The sequence below is a fragment of the Mus musculus genome, chromosome 4, assembly GCF_000001635.26.
Source record: "Mus musculus strain C57BL/6J chromosome 4, GRCm38.p6 C57BL/6J".
Classification (NCBI taxonomy): Eukaryota; Metazoa; Chordata; class Mammalia; order Rodentia; family Muridae; genus Mus; species Mus musculus.
The window spans coordinates 82518619-82538966 of NC_000070.6; the positions used below are offsets into that span (position 1 = coordinate 82518619).

The following is a 20348-nucleotide window of genomic DNA, read 5'->3' on the forward strand; positions in this document are numbered from 1 at the left end:
CTTTGCATGAAGAATAATCAACAAGATAAAAAAGCATCCAATTATAATCTTATAAAAACTGTTTCATTTGAGCATATTACCAACAGGTACCTTTATGGATAGTATTTGCTGTTTACAAACCTAACGTAGACAGAATTTCGTAACTTTTCCATTCAGCCTTCTGTTTGCATTGTTGAGACTAATGCACGCTTACAAAAAAACAAAAACAAACAAAAACAAAAAATAAACACAGAAGCAAGAAGTTTTGAGACTTCTTTTTTTAAAATTTGTTTTTTCAAGACGGGGTTTCTCTTCTCTGTATAGCCCTGGCCGTCCTGGAACTCACTCTGTAGACCAGGCTGTCCTTGAACTCAGAAATCCGCCTGCCTCTGCCTCCCGAGTGCTGGGATTAAAGGCATGCGCCACCACTGCCCAGCTAGAAATTAATTGTTAACATTTAAAATAAAGCCTGGAGATAATACATAAAAATCTAAGCATTACTAAAACCCTTGCAAAGGGGATGATAAATATTGTTCTGGTCCAGAACCAAAAGTCCACCGTGGAATGTCTGTTGGCTCAGTAACTAGACTCATTATCCTTGGTTCCCATTGCTCCTGGTTCAATTACAGCGTCTCACTTTCCTCCTGTAGATGACAATCCAAGAGCTACCTGCCTAGCTTGTGCCTGTTAAGCTGGTTAGTAACAGTGCCAGCATCTCAGAAGAGAGCCCCTCACCTTGAGCAACTGCTCGTTTTCAATATGTAGTTCAGGGGTTGTGGACACGTGGGTCCTAAGTACTGATATGCAGCCCCACCCGAATGATGGTGACCACAAGCTACTTCACAGTAAGTGCCCAAAGGTGTCACTTACCACCTCTCCAGCTCCTGATCATAATTAATAGTAAATGTTCAAAGACACATGACCCCAAGAATGGTGGCCTGCATAGAGCAGGGCCTTTTTCTAACAACTGAAGAGCAGTAGTGAATAAGGACAGTCACATAATGCGGATAATCTACATCTTCCCTAAGTGCTTCAGGAAGCTCCTAATGACAAAATTGAATACGTAGTAACAATTCTGTCATAAAGAAACCAGTAGGACAACATTCTTACAGACAATCCCTAGCCAAGAAAATATAAAAAACCCTTTCCTCCACAGAGGGGTTTTCTGAACTCTAAACCAGGACACATGGTACAACCAAGAACTTGTTAAAATGGACTGAAGATTTGAAGAATTTTACAGTTTTTATTTTTTCAAATCGGTCAACAATAGTTTAGTAAATGGATAAAAATCAGCTTTGGTGACAATCGCTGCCACCTTATAGACACAATTAAAGCATCCCCTACGGTCCGCATTTGCTTGTTGAGAAAGGAGGCCCACTTTTTGCCTGTTAGTCCCCAGTGTCCTCCAGTAGACCTGAGGATACACATGCAACATCAGGAGCCAACTATAAATAATTGAGAAGCTCATATATTATGGATGCCCTGGGGCTATGGTTACCTTCTTGGCCTGTGCAGGGCAGTTCTATGTGCCATCAAGCTCTTGGCAGAGCAGTCTCAGTGGCCCTCGCTGTGCAGTCTAAACACTGTACTGCAGCCAGCACATACCCTATGCACCCTTTCCCTGTGGCCCGAATAGGCAGGCTTATTAGGGAGCACTTTAAGTAATACCTACAAACTGATCTTTTTCTCCTCCATGGACCCTTTAGGCCATCAGCAACACCTTCAATAAGCAAGGGCTCCCTAGGGCAATGGTTTCCTCCATCTTGAGTTGAAAGGAGTATTATGGCAAATGATAGTAATTACCACCTTCTCAGGTATCACCCGACTTCTGTTCTGTGCTGGGCATACTTTGATTATTTCAGCTCTTTCAGAGGTAAGGACTGAGGTTTGGAGAAGTTAGCTAGCCTACTGCAGGTCACTTTTATCAGCTAGGTCTGAGGAAATGAAACAGCCCCCAGCCCCCATGACAGGGGCAGCCTGCAAGATGGTCCCCACTGGGGGGCGGGTGGCCCTGGATCTCCCCGGATCTGTAGTGCCTTCCGAAGCTGTGCACATGCCTTAGAGAGAACTCACCACTCTTCTTTTGAAATTATCTTTAGGACCCCAGGCACATTCTTTCAAACATTATCAACGGGGTAGATCTTCCTTCTTTGAATGTGAATTTGGTTTTGGATATAGACATGATTCGTTCATTACCCCGTGGTGTTTAAGGAACTTATCCAGCTGGGTAAACCTGTTTGGCTCTAAAACAAACATGATACAATGTAACAAGATTTTTACTTCATTCTCTAGTATGGTTTAAAATGAGAGAATAAGGCTTTAGACTTAGACCCAGAGGCCCTGGCAGTTGGGGGTTCAGATCCTGTCTTTGCTACTGAAGCTGTGTGATTCAGAGCAAGATGTGTCATAGTTCTTTGCTGTAGTCTCTGATCCTCCAACAGAACACAAAGACAGAATGTTTCCTTAGTGTGGTGGCTTAGGGATCAAGTGTTTTTCACCTGTCAAAATTTCTAAGATCCCTTTAGAATAATATTTTTCTATTTTATTACTGAAATAAATATTCTCTGCACCCACAAGAGTTTATCAACTAGGAGAATGACCAGTCCATAGACTGCAAGATAGGGACCTGTGCACCCAGTGGGCCTAGCAAAGCGCTTTCATCTGCAGGAATAGTAAGCAGGGTATCACCAATGCCCTGGCCACACAGGCCTGGGCTGGAAGGAGGCTGTGCTGTGGTCAGCAGTCAGTCAGCGGACAGACTGTTTCATATCACTTCCAGGTCATCTTTGGAAAGGTAAGGTGGTTAACAGCATCTTGAGCAAGTGCCCTTTGTAAACCAGTTTAGTGTGCTTTGTGCTCAGGGACAGAATGGTGGACTGCAAACAAGAACAGTATCCAAAAGCTGAGGTTAGTGACGACATAAAATGGTGGGGCCACATGATAAGAACTATGACAATCTCAGAAGTACTGAGTCAATGTTGGTCACGGATTGCAAAGGATGTTTCTAGAAGACAAAGGAGTACCTGCTATATCTGGAAGACATTCTATGGACAAAAAACATGTTACCCTTGTGTAGCAAGAAGAGGCCTAGGATGGGGAGGAGAATACAGATATAGCCAATAGAAATATGGAGTGTGTGCCCTTGTTCTGGGAGCACTGATTACCCAGGCTGTTTAGTTGGGTCAGAGACATGACCTGAAAATTCTGGAAACCTGGGAAAAAGATGTTTAGCAAAAGAAGGGACATGGGACTGTGCAGCTCTTCCAAAACAGTGAATCGAAGGTTATAAGGAAGAACGGGGGAGCTGGAACAGCGATCTGGAAGTGTCCTTTCAGCCACACTGCTTTCCAGGAGTGCTCCCTGTCACCTTAGAATTCAGAACCCTCTGCATCGGACTCTCCTGGAAATCCAGTTCCCAGTGTTGGCTCCATTGCACCTATTAGAAAACTGTGATAAAGAAAGTAGGTTCCTCAGCCAACAACTTGTGTCTGTGGCAAGAGATGAACCAACACTGTATAGTCCTAGAATGTGGGCTCTTACCACAGTGAGACCTTTCTTCACCACCATGTGACCTGTCCCCTTCCACCCACCAACCACCATAGTAGCTTTGGTAAGCTTTGAAATCTCCTTTTCCTTTAGGATCTACAAGTCCCTGACTGGGAAGGAGAGTTGTGAGCAGCCTTGTATAACCTGGCCAAATAGACATTTAGCTGATCAGGAGTATACACACACACACACACACACACACACAGAGAGAGAGAGAGAGAGCGAGAGAGAGAGAGAGACAGAGAGAGAGACAGACAGAGAGACAGACAGACAGAGAGACAGATATAGAGACACAGAGACATAGAGACACAGAGAGAGACAGAGATGGTAAGAGTCAGAGAAACAGAGACAGTGAGAGACAGAGATATACACAGAGAGACAGGGAGACAGAGAGACAGAGACAGGCTTGGTCAAAGTCTTTGGACCCCTAAAGAGTAAGACCTGGGTGACTGCCCTTGTCGTCTCCCATTCTGTACGTCAATATCAAGACAGAGGGACTGGGAAGACAGTTCAGCCCATGAAGAACTTGCCTTGTAAGTTTTACCTCCAGAACCCACATTAAGATTTAAGAAGCTACGTGCTGTTCCTGCTGCTTATAGTTCCAGTTTGGGAGAGGTGGAGTTAGACAGATGCCTGTTGGCCACTCTAGCCAACTTGGTGAGTTCCAGGCCAATAACTTCTAAAGGGGGTGGGGGAGGTGCAGGTAAATGGTAATGATTAGTGACATCCAGAGTTGTCCTCTGGAACACACACATGTTCACGAGCACACGTACACACATGAGCAAGTGCGCACACACACACACACACACACACACACACACACACATACAGAAGTGGGGCTTGGGGAGAACTAGGACTATAGCAGGCCTTCGATCCCAGCAATTCCAATTCAGGAGGCTGAGGCAGGAGAATTGCAAATTCAAGGCTTGCCTGCATTGCAGAATAAGATTAAAGCCACCATGAACAACATAGGTCCAACTTCTATAGAAAGAGTTCAAGGTTGGCTGAAAATATAATTAAGCACTAGAGTACTTGCCTAGAATGTACTGAGTCCTAGGTTCAATTTCCTACACTGTAATGAATGTATGTATGTATGTATGCATGTATGTATGGTTGGATGAACTGAATATGTCAATGGATAAATACTAGACTGTTACACAATCATGCAAGAGAACACTCTATAGCACGGAGGAGTCCCGTTCTGTGTAATGTGACCTGTGAGAGCATTGCTGGGGGTGGGGCCTATCCAGCTCTCATTATCCACACTAAGAAAGAAAACACCCAGTAAGTGGACAAGCTAGCCTGGGCTACATAAGCAGACCCTATCATGAATCAGAGAAAAGGAGAAAAGGAAACAACAAAACAGAAGATTGCTGGTGATCCAGAAACTACTTCCTGCTCTCTGAAAACTGCTATACTCAACTCTCTTCTTATTTCTAATAATGCAAACATCCACCCCCTGCTTTCAAAGTTACATATAAGGGAAAGCATGCAATGGCTCCCTTTTATGTCTGAATTACTGCATTCAGCATTTTATGTGAGACTCCCTCCTGCTGTTGCTGATAACAGATCCCCCCACCCCCACCCCCAACATTGTATGTGAAATTCTATTGTATATGTATACACAATTTGTTTTATACTCGACAGCCTCTGGATCATTTCCAATATGGGGCCAATATCAATAACAATGCTGTGAACCTTGTCCTGGATGTTTTCTAATGTATGAGCATGTGTGTTCTCTTAGGGCATAAACCTATGTGCAGGATTTCTGGGTTTGAAGTTTGCCAGTGAGCTTTGCTAGAGATATTGCTGAATAGATAGATTTACAAGATGCCTGGACTCACACACCTAGCAGCAGCCTGTGAGTTCAAAGTTTTTCCATCTTCACCAACATGTTTAAAAAGCAAGACATAAAAACAGACAAACAAAAAACCCAAAAATACTGGGTATAAAGTAAGCTGCCAGTGTATTGTGAATTTTCAGTTTTCAAATAACTAAAGTTCAGTTAGTATTTAATCTGCTTTTTGTCCATTTAGATGACCTCTTGATAATATAAATAGTTAAATAGTTAGCCCTGGTCAGTGGATCTTCTGATTCTTTTTTTTTTTTTTTTTGAGACAGGGTTTCTCTGTATAGCCCTGGCTGTCCTGGAACTCACTTTGTAGAGCAGGCTGGCCTCGAACTCAGAAATCTGTCTGCCTCTGCCTCCCGAATGCTGGGATTAAAGGCATGTGCCACCACGCCTGGCCTTCTGTCTCGTTCTTATTGACTTGTAGTTATTCTGTGTATTGTAGACAAGAGCCCTTTGCTAGTTGAATCTCGGGTAGGTTTATTTCTCTTCCCTCACAGAGATGTAAGATTTCATACTTTCAATGTCATGGTTTGCATTTTCTTAGAAAAAGCATATTGCAATGGTGTAAGGAGCACACACCAAGCTACACGTACTTAAATGGGTCAGTACATTTTCACATCAGCCATCATTCCTCCCATGGAGCCTCTGTCCCTGCAATGCATATGAGTGCTCTGTCTTTATGCAGATAAGAAAATCAGATCCCATTACAGATGGCTGTGAGCCACCATGTGGTTGCTGGGAATTGAACTCACATCCTCTAGAATATCAGCCAGTGCTCTTAACCACTGAGCCATCTCCCCAGACCCTGGTTTTTTGTTTGTTTGTTTGTTTGTTTTGTTTTGTTTTTCCAGTCATAAAAGTTTGGTGTTTTGGATAAATGAATCACAGAGCATGTACTCTTAAGTTTTTTATTTGTTTATTGTTTGGGGTTTTTTTTGTTTGTTTCTTGCTTCCTGTTTACTTATCAACATTATTGTGTGCATCAGTAATATTTATTATTCTGTGGCTTTGCACTGTATAATAGAAAACAAATAATCTGGTGAATGGTCACCAGATTGTGTCCACTTTTTGAATATCATAAAATAGCAATATGGGTGTCTATCTAAATTTATGCTCTCAGTTCTTTTGGGAATACCTGGACACAGGGCTGGCCTCTTGTAGTCTGAAATGTCATGGTGTTTTCTCACAGTGAGTGGCTGTGCTATACTTCAGCCAGCTGTGAGTGAAGTTCCTGTTTCTCTACATGCTCACCAACACTTATTATACTCAAATCTCTTGCTCCTTTCCTTCCACCTCTCTCTCTCTCTCTCTCTCTCTCTCTCTCTCTCTCTATTGGATAGCTATTACAGTGAGTACGCAATGTGTCCCATTATCTCCTTGGCGAGCAGTGTGGCCATGGCATTGTGCACATCTTTTGTCTCTATACCATCCTGGCTGAGGCATCTGTCTGTCTATCTTCTTTTTGTGTGTATTCTCATTGTTGAATTTTACTGTTTTATACTGTCTGCAAAGCCTTTGCCACATATCTGATTTTCAATATTTTCTGAGTCTGTGACTTTTGTTTTCAGTCTCTTAAGATTGCCTTTTGTAGAGCAGATTTTTAAAAAATTTGATGAAGTCAAAATTATGGATTGTGCTTTTGGTTTCTATCTAAGGCAATTTGCCTAATCTAACAACACCAAGAATTTTCTCCATAAATTTTCTTTTGGAATTTTTATAATTTAATATTTTACATTGAAATCTAGATTTCATTTGAGTGAAATTTTGTTATCTAGTGTGAGATACAACTTGAAGTATGTAACTACTACTCATATGGCATCGCAGTTGTTCAGTGCCATCGTTGAAAAGACTCTTTCCCCACTCACAGTCTTTATATAGTCATCAAAGTTCAGATGCCTGTGTGCACATGGACCCAGCTTTTGTGTTCATCTGAACCACTGTTAACGTTTTCGAGTTGGTTCTTCCTATCTCCTTATGTGGGTTCCAGGGGATAGACCTCCACTTGCCAGCCTGGTGGCAAGTGCCCTGTCTCCCGAGCCATCATGTCCTAGGTTTGCTCTGTATAATTCTGTCTTTCAATGAACTGTTCTGATGGGTTTTCTTGTTGTTTGTCTTTGACGAATTTTCTACAAGAAATCTGTAATTCACTTGGGCAGACCCTCTCCAACTCGGATCCAGAAAGAATGCTTGTACCCTTTAGCTCCTTTGGCTGGAGGACTGCATAGTCTTTGTTGCTCAATGATTTTTAAATACCTGATGCCCAAAGGCGAGTGTAAGGTGAATGTAAGCAGTGTCAGGCAAACAGTATCAACTATTGTTTTAAACCGACAACTGCTGAGAATCTGACCTTTGCGGGGAAAGACGTTAGACTGGATCTGTGGGGGTCAGGAAAGCCCAGGTGGAAGAAAAGAAGCTGCCTAGTCATAGCAGCAATGGACGTCACTAAGCACTGTGCCTGGTATGCGGCAGGTATCACTACACTCTGAGAAACTAAAATGCTTCACATTTCATGACCAGGGATCAATAAATATTAGTTGTAAAGGGCCAGTGTTTTAGGCCGAGCCAACTTTCATGAGTATGTGCAGTGTCATTGTATAGAGCCCTGTTTGTGTCTATGTTGGGTCTACGTTGGGTCTATATTAGCTGAAGAAAGCCTTGTTTAAACGGTCCCATGTTGCTTGGCTGTGTAGTTATGCTTGGACCGTCTGTTAGGTGAATGTGTTTAGAGGGCTCATGTTGATGGACTCTTCTGCTCGTATCATATTGAAACTCTTGAAAGGTTTTAGCTTTTTGTTTTTTAAGGAGCCCAGAGTTTTCATGTTAAAGTACTTTTCAAACACTATGTATGCAAAGCTTTGTGGGCTGTGATGTCTAGGGCAAGTCTACTAGTCTGCCAGCGCTATACAGAGGAAGCCAGGGACAGTATGGCTATGTCTCTATACAATTTTATTTCTGGACATGGAAAACTGAATTTTATATAATGTTAGTACATCATATAATAGTGTTAGCCTTTTATTTTTGTTTCATTTTCAAACATTTAATACTACATAAAATTTACAAAGCTTTAAAAGCTCTCAAACCATCTAACCAGTAGGTTCTGTTAAAACTGTAGATGCAAATTCACTTTCCCTACCCCAGGGATACCATGTGCAGCAGGTAACATGTGCAAGAAGTTTATAGCAGAGTTTTTCATAAATGTTCCATAGGAGAAAATCAAAATTCCCTCAATGGTCCAACGGATAAATATGGTAGAGTTTACTTACACACAACATATGGTTGGAAGAAGTGAGCCATGAAAGAAAGCATGCAGCATGATTTTATTCATCTACAGTCAAAAAAGAGACAGAAAATTTGAAACCACAAACAAAGAAGAAGAGCCAGGAGATGACCATAAGAGGATCCCTTGTGCTGGCCTCCAGGAGGAGGTGACAGAGAGAGCCTTCCCATCAAGGCAATGTTGATTCTTAATGACTTTGGTGTTTTCTCTGAATTAATTCTTTAAATTATAAAATTTATGATTGTATTCAGAAATGTTCATTCCTTATATGTTTATAGTTTCTAATCCTATGTTGGCATATGAAGCCTCATTGGAGTATGAAGGCCCATGACAAGGCACGTGTTTCTGATGTCCTGAGATTCCTCTGAGGTGACTGGGAAGACCTTTGGCATCCATCTGGCCCTAGGTTTTGCATTTCTCAAGAATGGTCTTGGCTTTTCTACATTGAACTGTTTTCCTTTTCACTTTACTTTTGTCTCAGACACCAGTGCTCTCTGCCAAATTCCCTCAAGGTCGGATTCACATTATTTTAGGTTCCATTGTGTTGAAGCCTTTCTTGTTGGGAAAGTCTATTTTTCTTAATTTCAAAATGTAATTATAAATAATTCAATCATTTGGACTGGGTGAAGGATGTCTATTTTGGCCACTTTCCCTTTGTCCTCTGCTCTCCAGGGTCCAGTCTCTTCTTTACACTCTTACCTTCTGGCTCTCTGTGTGTGGCTCTGTGCTTCTAGGCAGGGGAAACGGATTTGTGATTGAAAGAGATGTGGATGGAAGAGTGAGACAACTGGCATTTGAATTTTTACCCAGCCTATGACCTCCCTGGGTTCACAGCCAGTGGCTGAAGCTCTCTGGCTCTTCTGAGTACTTTACCAGAGAGCTCGGAGTAACTGCTAGGAACAGTCCCTGAGAACTGGGTACACAAGGATGCTATGTCGCACATCCTAGCTCAGCACTCTGTTACTCTGTACCTGAGGAAAGCTCAAGCAAGCATGCGTTTGCTCCTGTCTTTCCTTTATTCCTCTCCACTCTCCTTCCTTCATCCCTCCCCCGCCCTTTCCTCTTGCTTTCATTCTTTCTGAGCTTCTGCAACAGTTTCTCTCTATCTTCCTGGGTCACCTCAATTCTGAGCAATTGCCTGAAGGGAGAAAAAGATAGTAAGCAGGTTGGTGATGGGGAAAATCATTGGTGAGAGGATTTTTTTTTTCCCCCATGAAACAAGGAACATTTCCTCATGAGTATAAGTCTGTTCAGATCTGGAAATCCAAGATGACAAACTTACAGAGCTCCAAGCTACATGGAAATTTAGGACTAAGACTCATTTCTGTACACACCACTTCGAATCCTGTCTGTAAACATTAATGTCTGTCTGTCCATCCATCTGCCTGTCCATCTGCCTGTCTGTCTGTCTGTCTGTCTGTCTGTCTGTCTGTCTTGGGAGTTGTTTGTGAAGCCAGGGCCTCCCATCATTCCAGAGGCTAGCCTCAAACTCACTATGTTACCAAGCCTGGTCTTGAACTCCCCATCCTTCTACCTCCATCTTGCTGGTGCTGAGATTAGAGGCTTGTGTTACCACATTCAGATCAAAATGTCGGATGCAGTTACTGCTATTGTTCTTGTGGTTATTACTGTTTTTCAGGACCATGCCAGCATGCACAACAGAAGTTCTAAGACTATTAACTGCCTCATTTGCCAAATTCACACCAAGTTACAAATGGTAGAAATGGTTGTTTCTTCTAGCGTTTCCCAGTGTCCCCTGTCATTTTCCCCTATAAACATTTCACTCTGCTTTTTCCAGAATAAACATCATTATAATTGCTTCTTGTTCTCATCTCTGATATCCCCATGGCTCTTGCCACTCTCACTGGTAGATGCAACACCTCTGAATTTACTACCATCTGCAAATATCATTAGCTATTGTTTATTCCCTCTCCCACACTATTAATGAAGATGTTAATTAAGACCAGAACGAACACTGACCCCAGCAGCAATCCACTAGACACTTATCCAACTGGATAAACTTCTGTTAGTCATTACCCACTGCTCATAGACATTACCACCCCTCCATTCTCTTCATCTGCTCATTTGCAAGGGACTGGGAAAGAGAATTAAGGGAGCCCAGAATTATTTAAAAATCATCACTCTGATACTTAGGGTCTGGGAAAGGGATTCAGTAGAGCAGCCGAAGAGTAGATGTCAGTACCGTGCATGAAGAAGTGAGCCAGCCTCCAAAAATATTTGGTAATTGCCTAGCTAAGCGTCTGGGTTTCCAAGAATTTAGCAAATTGAGCTAAGGCTGGAGCACAGCAGGACAGATTACAGAGTCCTCACAGCAGATATTTCTTTTTACACTGGAAAAAAAAATCTGAGACCCAAAATGTCAAGTGATTTGTCCAAGGTCACAACTCAAGTTAGGTATGGCACCTGAATTGGAACTCTAGGTTCAGTTTACAGACCCATACCCAACATACTTCACAGAGGTTGTGTTCTTACATTTGCAGGTTAGCATTCGCTTCTAAAGTCTCACACGTGAACAGTGCAGAATCTATCAGCTGAATTTTTCTGTCTCCAGAGAACCATGTCCTGTGGTAGGAATGAACTCATCACGTACTTCATAAAGGAGAAAGCATTGTGAACTCTAATATACTTGTTTCCCGGCCTATAAATCAGTACATCTAACCAACCCTCAAAAAGTTTAGAGGAATATATATACATATATATACATATATATATATGTATATATATATACATATATATATATATATACATACATATCCACATTCCTAGAAATTCTGATTTAATTACATTGAAGGGAAGCCCAGACAGTGCTTTTATTTTGTTTGTAAGATTTATTTATTACTTTTATATGTATTAGTATTTTGCCCGCATGTATGTATGTGTGCTGTGTGTGAGCAGTGTTCTTGGAGACCAGAAGAGGGTGTCATATTCCCTGGGACCAGAGTTACAGATAGTGGCAAGCTTACTGATTGCCTGGGGAGGGTCTTAACCCACTGAACTCATTGAATTAACAAATGCCTTTCTGCCACCGTACAGCATGAAACCATGTAGTAGATAAAGAACATAAGTCAACAAGAAAATAAGAAAACAGAATCTCAGATTTCTTCTTAAATAGGAGCCCAAAAGAATACAATGGCGGGTTTGGGGGGACTTCAGAGGCTCTTAGCACCCAATGTCACACTCTATGGTCTTTCCCATCTCAGGCAAAGAGCTCTAAAGGACTAAGTGACTACCAGCACTCCCATCTGTCAGAACTGGGGAACTAAAAAGCCTATGCTTGATTGATTGCACAGGTTTTTGACACCTCGGGGATGCTTGGTGCATGGCAGCTGAAGTCTGCATGTGGAAGTCTTTCCAGGAAGAATAGACAAGTGTACTTGTAGTTTACAGAAAGGTGGTACACGCATGTCAGAATGCCCAAATGGGGAAAAACACAAGCAAGTTCTCCCAGCTACACCCTAAGTCTTTGAGAATCTGAGGACAGAGAAGCAAGAGCATGCGGTTGAGAGCTTTGGGAAAGGAGCTGAGGGATCCTCCACTCTGCCGGCATCTCTGTCATCCTCTCCCTCTCCATGGCTGCTGAGGTTGTGATCAGACAGGAAACCCACACAGGAAGCCAGGAAGTGTGGACATGGAGGGTCAGCAGAGCACACAATAAGACCATGGAGAAAGGAAGTTGGAGGTGGGGAGGTTTTCAGTGTGATTCTTCCTCCAGCCTGGAAGTCAGAGGCTCCCCTGGAGCTCCCAGGCCTAAGGAGGACTCCCTGCCTCAGTCAGCCAGAAGGCCTCTGCCCGTGAGTGCTTCCAGATGCACTGATGTGTGGAGCCCAGAACAGCTCCAGAGTCATTGCTGGCTAGGAAGTGACTTCCCGGGAGGGGGAGGAATCAGTCATTTTGACACAAGGTCAAAATACCAAGAAAACAGTATTCCCAATTGGGACTGTTCTGGGCCCAGCGCAAGAGTTCATTAGAACATACTATCCTCTCTCTCTCTCTCTCTCTCCTCTCCTTAGGCTTTCTGGCCAAAGGACTCTGTTGAGCATGCTTCCAAGAGCAGATCTCTGGAGATGGTGGAAGCATGCGCAGAGGGCTGGATAAGGATCTCCCTCTTAACTTTAGAAAGGAAAGACCCCGGAGAGGAGAGAATCCAGTCTAATGATTCTAGGGAAGAACACATGACCTCAAGATGGCACTTGGGCACAGACAGAGTAGACTGCTGGATGGCCCACAGGGTTCAGTCACTGAGTCAGACGGCAGTGAGGTTTCCCTTAGGACATGAAAATCAGACTTGCTCATGAGGCCTAAGCATATGCCAGGCTTGTGTGTGGTGTATTCATGTATGAAAAAACTCTCGTCTTTATAAAATCAACATGGGGGAGGCACATCAGCCTTCCTACACTTGCCTGATCAAGAAGCTGCCAGTCACACCCCTCCCTTCTCTTCTGACTCCCCCCCCCAAAAAAAAAAACCCCGCCACCAAATAAATACACATACATTTACATAAGTATATCTGTACACAGGTGTATATGTTTCTAAACAATCGTTTCAGTGCCTGGGTTTTGTGCAGGCTCTGTCAGAGCGCTGTTACTGAGCTTAGGCTAATCCAGCCCTACTTTCTGATACCATCAGCATTTCTTCATACTGCCCCCATCGCCAAGCAACCAAACAGCAAGAATATGTTTTGCTGCTTCTGGTTTTAACACTCAGCGATTTCTCCCCCTTTAGGAGGGTCCCATCTATGTCCTTGTCTGTCTGTTACTAAAATTAAGAGAAGAAAAGGAGTGGCTGGGGCCAGGGGAAACAAGTTTCCCTGGTTCTGTGCCCTGACCTCACAGTGCACGTGTGGTATGGGGTAGAGCGAGCACTTTCCTGGCCATGTTCTTCCTGACTGTGCAAGCCCTGCCTTACACATCTTCCAACAGTCAAGTGCCCCACCCCCCACGCCCCACACATCTATACTCTCTCTGCTTAAGACCACATCTTCATTCTCTAGACGATTATGTTCCTTCTCTAGTCCTTGGGAAAGCATTCTTTTTACAGTCTCTGTTCTAAACAACTCTCAAGAAGGAACTGAAGCCTAAGCTGCCATTGCCGGGGTACCCCTTACCTCCCATGCCCATGAGGGGTTGAGGGTGGCAGGCCTGTGACTAAATCAATAGCAACCCTTCCTGTGGGTGTGGGTGCCTGGTCTCACCCCTACTGCCGTTTGAAGAAGGGATGCAGGCCTGGGCCAGGCCTTCCTGAGCAGACACAGATGCCTCAGGAGGCATTCTGGCACAAAAGGGGTTATTTGAAAGAAAGCCTGAAAGGGGCCGAGGCTGTTGGCTGGGAGCTGGTTCCACGACACGGCCTCTGCTGCCGACTGTACTTGCCTCTGTCCGCTCTTTCCTTTTTCCATGTCTCCCTCTCCAAAGCTTTCTATTCACCCTACAAAGAAAAGCAATCCCCAGGCAAAGTTGTTTACAGTATTTTATGAAAGTTTGAAGGGGAGGGGGGAAGAAAAAGAAAAGGACTGGATTTGGGGGCAAAGGGGAGGGGGCCTGCTGCAGAGGAGAAGGGGGGGGGGGGTGAGAGAAAGAGAAGGCAGGCATGCATGAGAGTCCCAAGCGGTGCCAAGCTCCGAAGAAAGGGCTGCTGGGGCGGGGAGGGAGCATGCCAGAGCCTTACAGAAAAGGAGCAAAGAGCCGAACAGGAGGGGAAGGCTGAAATTGAAGTGCAAATGGACCTTGGTCCTCCTGGCAGAGACTGCTGCAAAGACAACACAAAAGGGATGCCTGGGCAAGGCACGGGGTCTGGGGAGTGAGGGGGACACTTAAGACAGAGCTGCTGAGATGGTCTAGGAAACAGACAGATAAATACATGCCAGAGGTGTTAGTGTGTGTGTGTGTGTGTGTGTGTGTGTGTGTGTGTGTGTGTGTGTGAGAGAGAGAGAGAGAGAGAGAGAGAGAGAGAGAGAGAGAGAGTCTGAGACAGTGAAATACAGTGAAAGAAAAATGAGACACACACACAGCCAGACCCCAAGAGAGACACAGAGTCACACAGAGAAAGAGAGAAAGGGATTTGGGAGGGGGTGGTAGGGTGGGAGTGGGGTGAGAGAGAAGGTCTCTAGCCAAATGGGGAGACTTGGCAGGTGGACAGGAGCAGCCGGCCAGGCCTTAGCTGTGCTTGCTTGCTGCGTCTAGTCTATTGTCGTCTCAGAGGGGGGAGGGGATTGTTTGTTTGTTTTGTTGTTTGGCCTCTTTGTCTCTTTTGTTCCAAGCAGTTAGTTTGCTTCTTTCCCAGACACTGGGCTGATGGAAAACCTTTATGGATTTTTCTTAAAGGGACAGGATCAGCAAGCACACCCATTTCTCATTCCCACACAGTTCCTACCCAAATAGTTCTAGTTTTCTGTTTTCCTTCCTCCCTCCCTCCCTCCCTTCCTCCCTTCCTTCCTTCCTTCCTTCCTTCCTTCCTTCCTTCTTTCCTTCCTTCCTTGCCTCCTCCTCCTCCTCCTCCTCCTCCTCCTCCTCCTCCTCCTTCTTCTTCTTCTTCTTCTTCTTTTTTGATCCTATTTTTAATGGAGAGTCAGTGTTTGTGCTATTTTATGCCGGATTAACAAGAATAAGTTGGTCAATTTCTTGGTACCCACTAAGCCTCCCCCCTCCATGGTTGCTAGGACATGAGGGGATGAAGGGGGAGACAAAAACAGGAGCACCCTATACACAAGCATAAACTGAAAACCACAACCATCTCTTGCTCCCTTTCCCTCTTAATCCAGGCCTGAGGGTTAGAGGTACACATGGAAGGACCTCACTGAGCAGAGTATGGGCTTTGAAGGGAGAGGTTGCTGGGCACCCTCTCAGCCCAGCTTCCTCTTTCCAAGCCCCCAGATGTTAAGCAGACCACCTCTAGGGGTTCTGAAAGTCTGCCTTGAGTCTCTCTCTGGCCTGGCAGCTCTAACCATCAACACACAGGCCAGAGGTGACTGACTCATTGAAAAGCAAAGAAACCAAACTCAATGGAGGGCTACCTTTAATAGAGAAATAGACACCCCTCATGTCTGACTCCCCACTGGAAAGAACTGTAGACCCCTGCCCTGTCTGACAATAATTCAAACAGGTTTGAGTATAGAGGAGATAGGGTCTGCAAAAGATGACCAAGTCTCCGCCCCCTGTGCTCTCAGTCTTCCTCTCTGGTTCTCCCTTGAGGGATCCAGTCAGCTTTTAGAAAATTTTTTAATCAATCTTTCTTTCCTTTACCTGCCTTAACATCTTCCTAGAAGTGCTGGCTTCTGCCTGTGGATTTGGAGGCAGAGGTTTGCCCTACAAGGGCTAGGTGTTCCTTCCTCCCATCTTAGGAGAGTTGGGGACTTAAGAGACAAGGTCTATGGACCCTTCAAACTTGAGGATAGCCCAGGTACCTCAATTTTTCTCTTCTTAATGCCCTCCCTTGGAAAGGCTTATTGCAAAGCTAGAGCAGAAGTTACCTGTTTTGTTTTGAGGGTCCAGAAAACCACTCCACCATGTAACCTACAATGGAGCTTTCTCTAAAAGGGTTTTGGCTGCAATGTTGACCAACAGTCCTGGCTTGGCCTTAGTGTTGGAACTCTCACCTGCTAAAGGAGTGGGTGTGAGGTAAGTTCCTGGCAGTCTGCATTTGAATCAGGCTTGTGCAAAGTTTGCAGTTCAGAGCCCAGCTGGAAGCCCGTAGCTAAAGGCATGCAAGTTAGAAAGAGAGCCTGCAAAATGGGGTGGGAATAATAGCCACTGGTTCTCTGCGAGTCCATATAGTTTCAAATTCACTATCACATAGTTGACAGGCAGCCATCTAACCCTGAACAAAAATAGAAAACTAATTCTGCTACCCCAGACACTAATCCACCCAGCAACACATTTGTCCCCAGGATGTGATTCTGTCCAGACATCTTCTGTGACTGAGGATAGGAGTCTGTCTGCCATGTGGGAGAATCAAGGCTAAGTGGGTGCCATGACCAAGTTCTATTTCCCTTCCAATAATGTCCTGGTGTTTAGGAAAGCCAGCCCAGGGTCCTTGGACCCAAGAGTAGGAAGCCATGCAGACTTGGGTAGATTTCATTCCATTCCCCACAGGCATCCCAGAAGCCCACAAGAGATCTAGTTTCTCTGGTACTTTCCCCTGGGCTTCTTGGCTTGGAAGTTTACTACCTCAGGGTAGTAAATTTGGACCCCTCAAATATTAAACTTCACCAGTCCTAGACAAAATAACACATTAAGTCACCAATCAAGTGAGTTGAGGTCTTATCTGTTCAAAGTCACTTATTTAGGTTCAGATAGCTGGGTTGGGCAACCCCAAGGGAGTGAACTTGTTCACCTCCAGTTCTCCTGTGTGCCAAGTGCTCGAGACAGTGATAGAACATGGTGTGTTGTCTACCTCCTAAATACTCATGTCTGCCTTGTGCATAGCTCCGAGCTCTGTGTGTGTGTGTGTGTGTGTAAAAAAGTGGGGTACCCCAGGAAGATGAAGCTAGGCCAGGGAGCTAGTCAGGGATTTCCCAGGTCTCCATGGAGGGACAACATGCCCTGCTCCAAGAGTCTATCTTCCAAGCTCCTGACTGGAAAACTGGGAAGCTGTACTCCAGGCTCAGCAGGGTGGAACCTTAAACAAAATTAAAGCAAGGCAAAATAAATTTGAAACCCAACCTACAAGTCCAAGGGTCCCTGCTATAAGCGAGATGGGGGTGGAGAGGGCAGAATGCAAGGGCCTCACAGAGGGGCCAGCGAAGAAAAGAACTTCCTAGACAGCCAGAACCAGTCTGTGCCTTTCAGAGACTCCTGCTCTTCTGCCGGCAAGGTTTGGACTGGGGAAAGGTGAAGGTGGCTGGTGGGTGAGAGGAGAATAGGAGAAGGGGGTAAGGGTGGCTACTTTACTCTCCCTGTCAGAGCTAGCTGAGGCCAACTTTAAGGGGTCAAGGTACCAGAAAACTGCAAGTTTAGATAGCTTGTCCAGTGACAGAGGCTTTGAATTTGCCACAGTCTCTAGATAGGATGTGAAGCTGGGAAGAAGGGAGAGAGAGATTTTTTGGAACACTGGAAACAGGGCCAGACCTTGATACCCTTAAAAATCAAAGAGCCCAAGGTCACATCTGCCCACAGCTCTTGACGTAGGGGCTGGTGACAGTGGGGAGCCTGAACTGGTTCCTAAAGAGAGAGGTAGGGTAAGACCAGGATTCCTGGCTGAGATGGCAAAAGGTACCACTAAGCAAGGGCTCAGAGAAGGAGCAGGGGAAAGCCTGTCTCCCAAGACAGTTTTAGATCGTCCCTCCCGAGGGGCCCAGTCCCCGGTCTCCTCCACCCTTCGAGGGTGGCACACGCGGGAATCTTTGGGCCATTGCTAGCGGTTTCCTGACTTTGCGTCGGGTCATTGCGCACCACGTGCATCAATGGCCCCAGGGGAAGAATTTCGGCTAGCACTCCCTGGAGAAGAGGACTATGCTGGCCCCAGATTGTACAAGCGGGCCACCAACTTCTCCCTGAGCTTCCATAAGGAGTCATGAATCGCAGTGCACGCGAGGCTCGCGGGTTCCATGCTCGCCCTGGCACATCGCTCTCCCTCACTGTTCAGCGCACCAACAGAACCGGGACTGCAATTCTGTTCCAAGCCAGCGCAGCTCACCCTCCTTGTCCAAGGCTAGGGCATTTTGAGGAAGGATCTTCCCAAAGGAACCCATCTCTCTAAAGCGGGAGTAGGGTTCTTTAGTAACTCTCTGGGGGTGGGAGGTAAATCAAATTGCCTGTGGGCTTGCAGCTGGAAGCCAGCTATTTAGGCTCGCTGAGCCTCGTTCCTAACGGATCAGCTCTTTCGATGTTTGGGGATAAGTTGAAGACTGAAGAGAAAACATGATTATCTTAAGTAACTCGCACATCGCCGTTTTCGTCCCCGACTAAAAGTCTGTGTCTTGGGCCAGTTTCGCGATGCCCACGCAAGGCCCAGACTTTAATATTTAAACCAGGCCAGGTGAAACTACCTGTTGGGGTACACTGCAGTCTATAAATCTGATCCTCCTCTCCTTACACAGTTTTGGGGAGAGCTGGAACTGTTCTGGGGGTGTTCAGAGAAGGGACTTCAGCCGAAGGGCGAGCGGCAGTAGTAACAGAGTCTGGCGATGCCCGGGAACTGCACTAGCTCCTCGGCCTCGGTCTGCAGAAGCTAAAGACAGCCCCATGCAGCCGAATCTCGGCGCGATTCTCTATGATTCACTATGAAGCAGTGTGGAAGATTCTTGAGACCAGAGCGCGAGGGGACTCTCAAAAACAAAGAGCCGGGGGCAACTTGCTATGCTCCCGCCCCCCACGGTACACTCCAACCCTTAACGTTTCTCCCTATGCGGAAATTCACTCAACTTCTCCGAGGAGCAGGCGACGGATGCTCTCCTGCCACAGCCTGGGGGCTACCGGCAGCTTCTAGGCCACTTTGCTGGAAGAAAGTCATTGCCTCAAGGAGCAGACACACATTCTTAATCCAGCAGCCGCCGAAGAGCAGTTCACTTACCAGGACCTGATGAGCCCGTGGGGAGGATTTTTAGAAGCTGGGGACAGGCAGGCTCATGTGTCCTAGAACCTGTGGGAAAGACCATTGGGACTGAAGTTTCACTTGGAAAGTGCTGGGCGCAGCCCGGCTCTGGCGCACATTTTCCAGGCTTCCAGGCAGCCAAACTGCGGGAAGCTGCTGGAGGCACCTGGGGCTCAGGCTTTTCCATTGAGAGTTTCTGATGCGGGTTGCTAGTTGTTTATTTTTGTTTTTGTTTGTATGTGTGTGGCTTTTTTTTTTTTTTGGCAGCGAACCCCACTGAGCTTGGGGAGCACCAATATTTGGAATTGCCGTACCAAGGGTCTCATCAGAGGATCAGAGGAGATAAGCAACTTGGGGAACGCGGCGCATTTAGTTTTCTAAGGCCATGCGTTTTTTTATCCCCCACGGTCACTATTTATTTGGCTGCAAACGAAATGGGAATAGATATTAGGAAACTGGGGGGAAGAAAGCGGATAAGCCTTAAATTGTTGAGAGCGCTCCTTTTTACAGTGAAGACTATAGGACTACGTGGAATGGAGAGAAATTATTAGTGAGACTTCATCGCACAGGAATGGTGGAGGAGATTGAGCCACGGAACTAGAAGATGTCTCCGATCTGTTTTGCGCACCGCAGGTTCCCCACCCGCAGTTAATCATCCTGGCAATATTCGCTTGATCTGCCCGCAAGTAGCTTGTCTCCCCGTCCTTCCTGACACTTCCCTTCTCTGTTTACATCTTTCCATGCTGGGTCACCAGCCAGAGTTTTGGGCTTCCCGGACCTCTCGGGTGCCTTGGCAAAAACTCTTACAAACTTTTCGAGCGCACACTTGCGGGTGGGCTCTCTCCAAGCGGGTCTCTGGACTGCCAAGAGACCCTCTTCAGCCGAGAAGCCTGGAATAATTTTCAGCGCTCCGCTCCGAAGCCCCTGCTTTATTTCAGTTCAATGGGGGTGGGGAGGGGGCTCACAGACACAAGGATAATAAACAATGCTGCTTACTGAAGATACAAAGTGGGTACAGAAAAGAACCATGTAGAAAACCAAGAACGGAGACGTTTTTTTAACAAGTGGGTCAGACTCGGGGATGCCTTTGAAAAAGACTTGTAACGTAAAACCATTGGCGGTTCTCTAAAAGTACAGAATTACATG

At 45.4% G+C, this 20348-nt stretch overlaps 1 long non-coding RNA gene across 1 annotated transcript in view; it reads left to right on the forward strand.

The window, feature by feature from the left end:
* Window positions 1–20348, forward strand: part of Gm11266 (predicted gene 11266) — a 39304-nt gene that overhangs the window by 10630 nt on the left and 8326 nt on the right. The window lies entirely within an intron of this gene.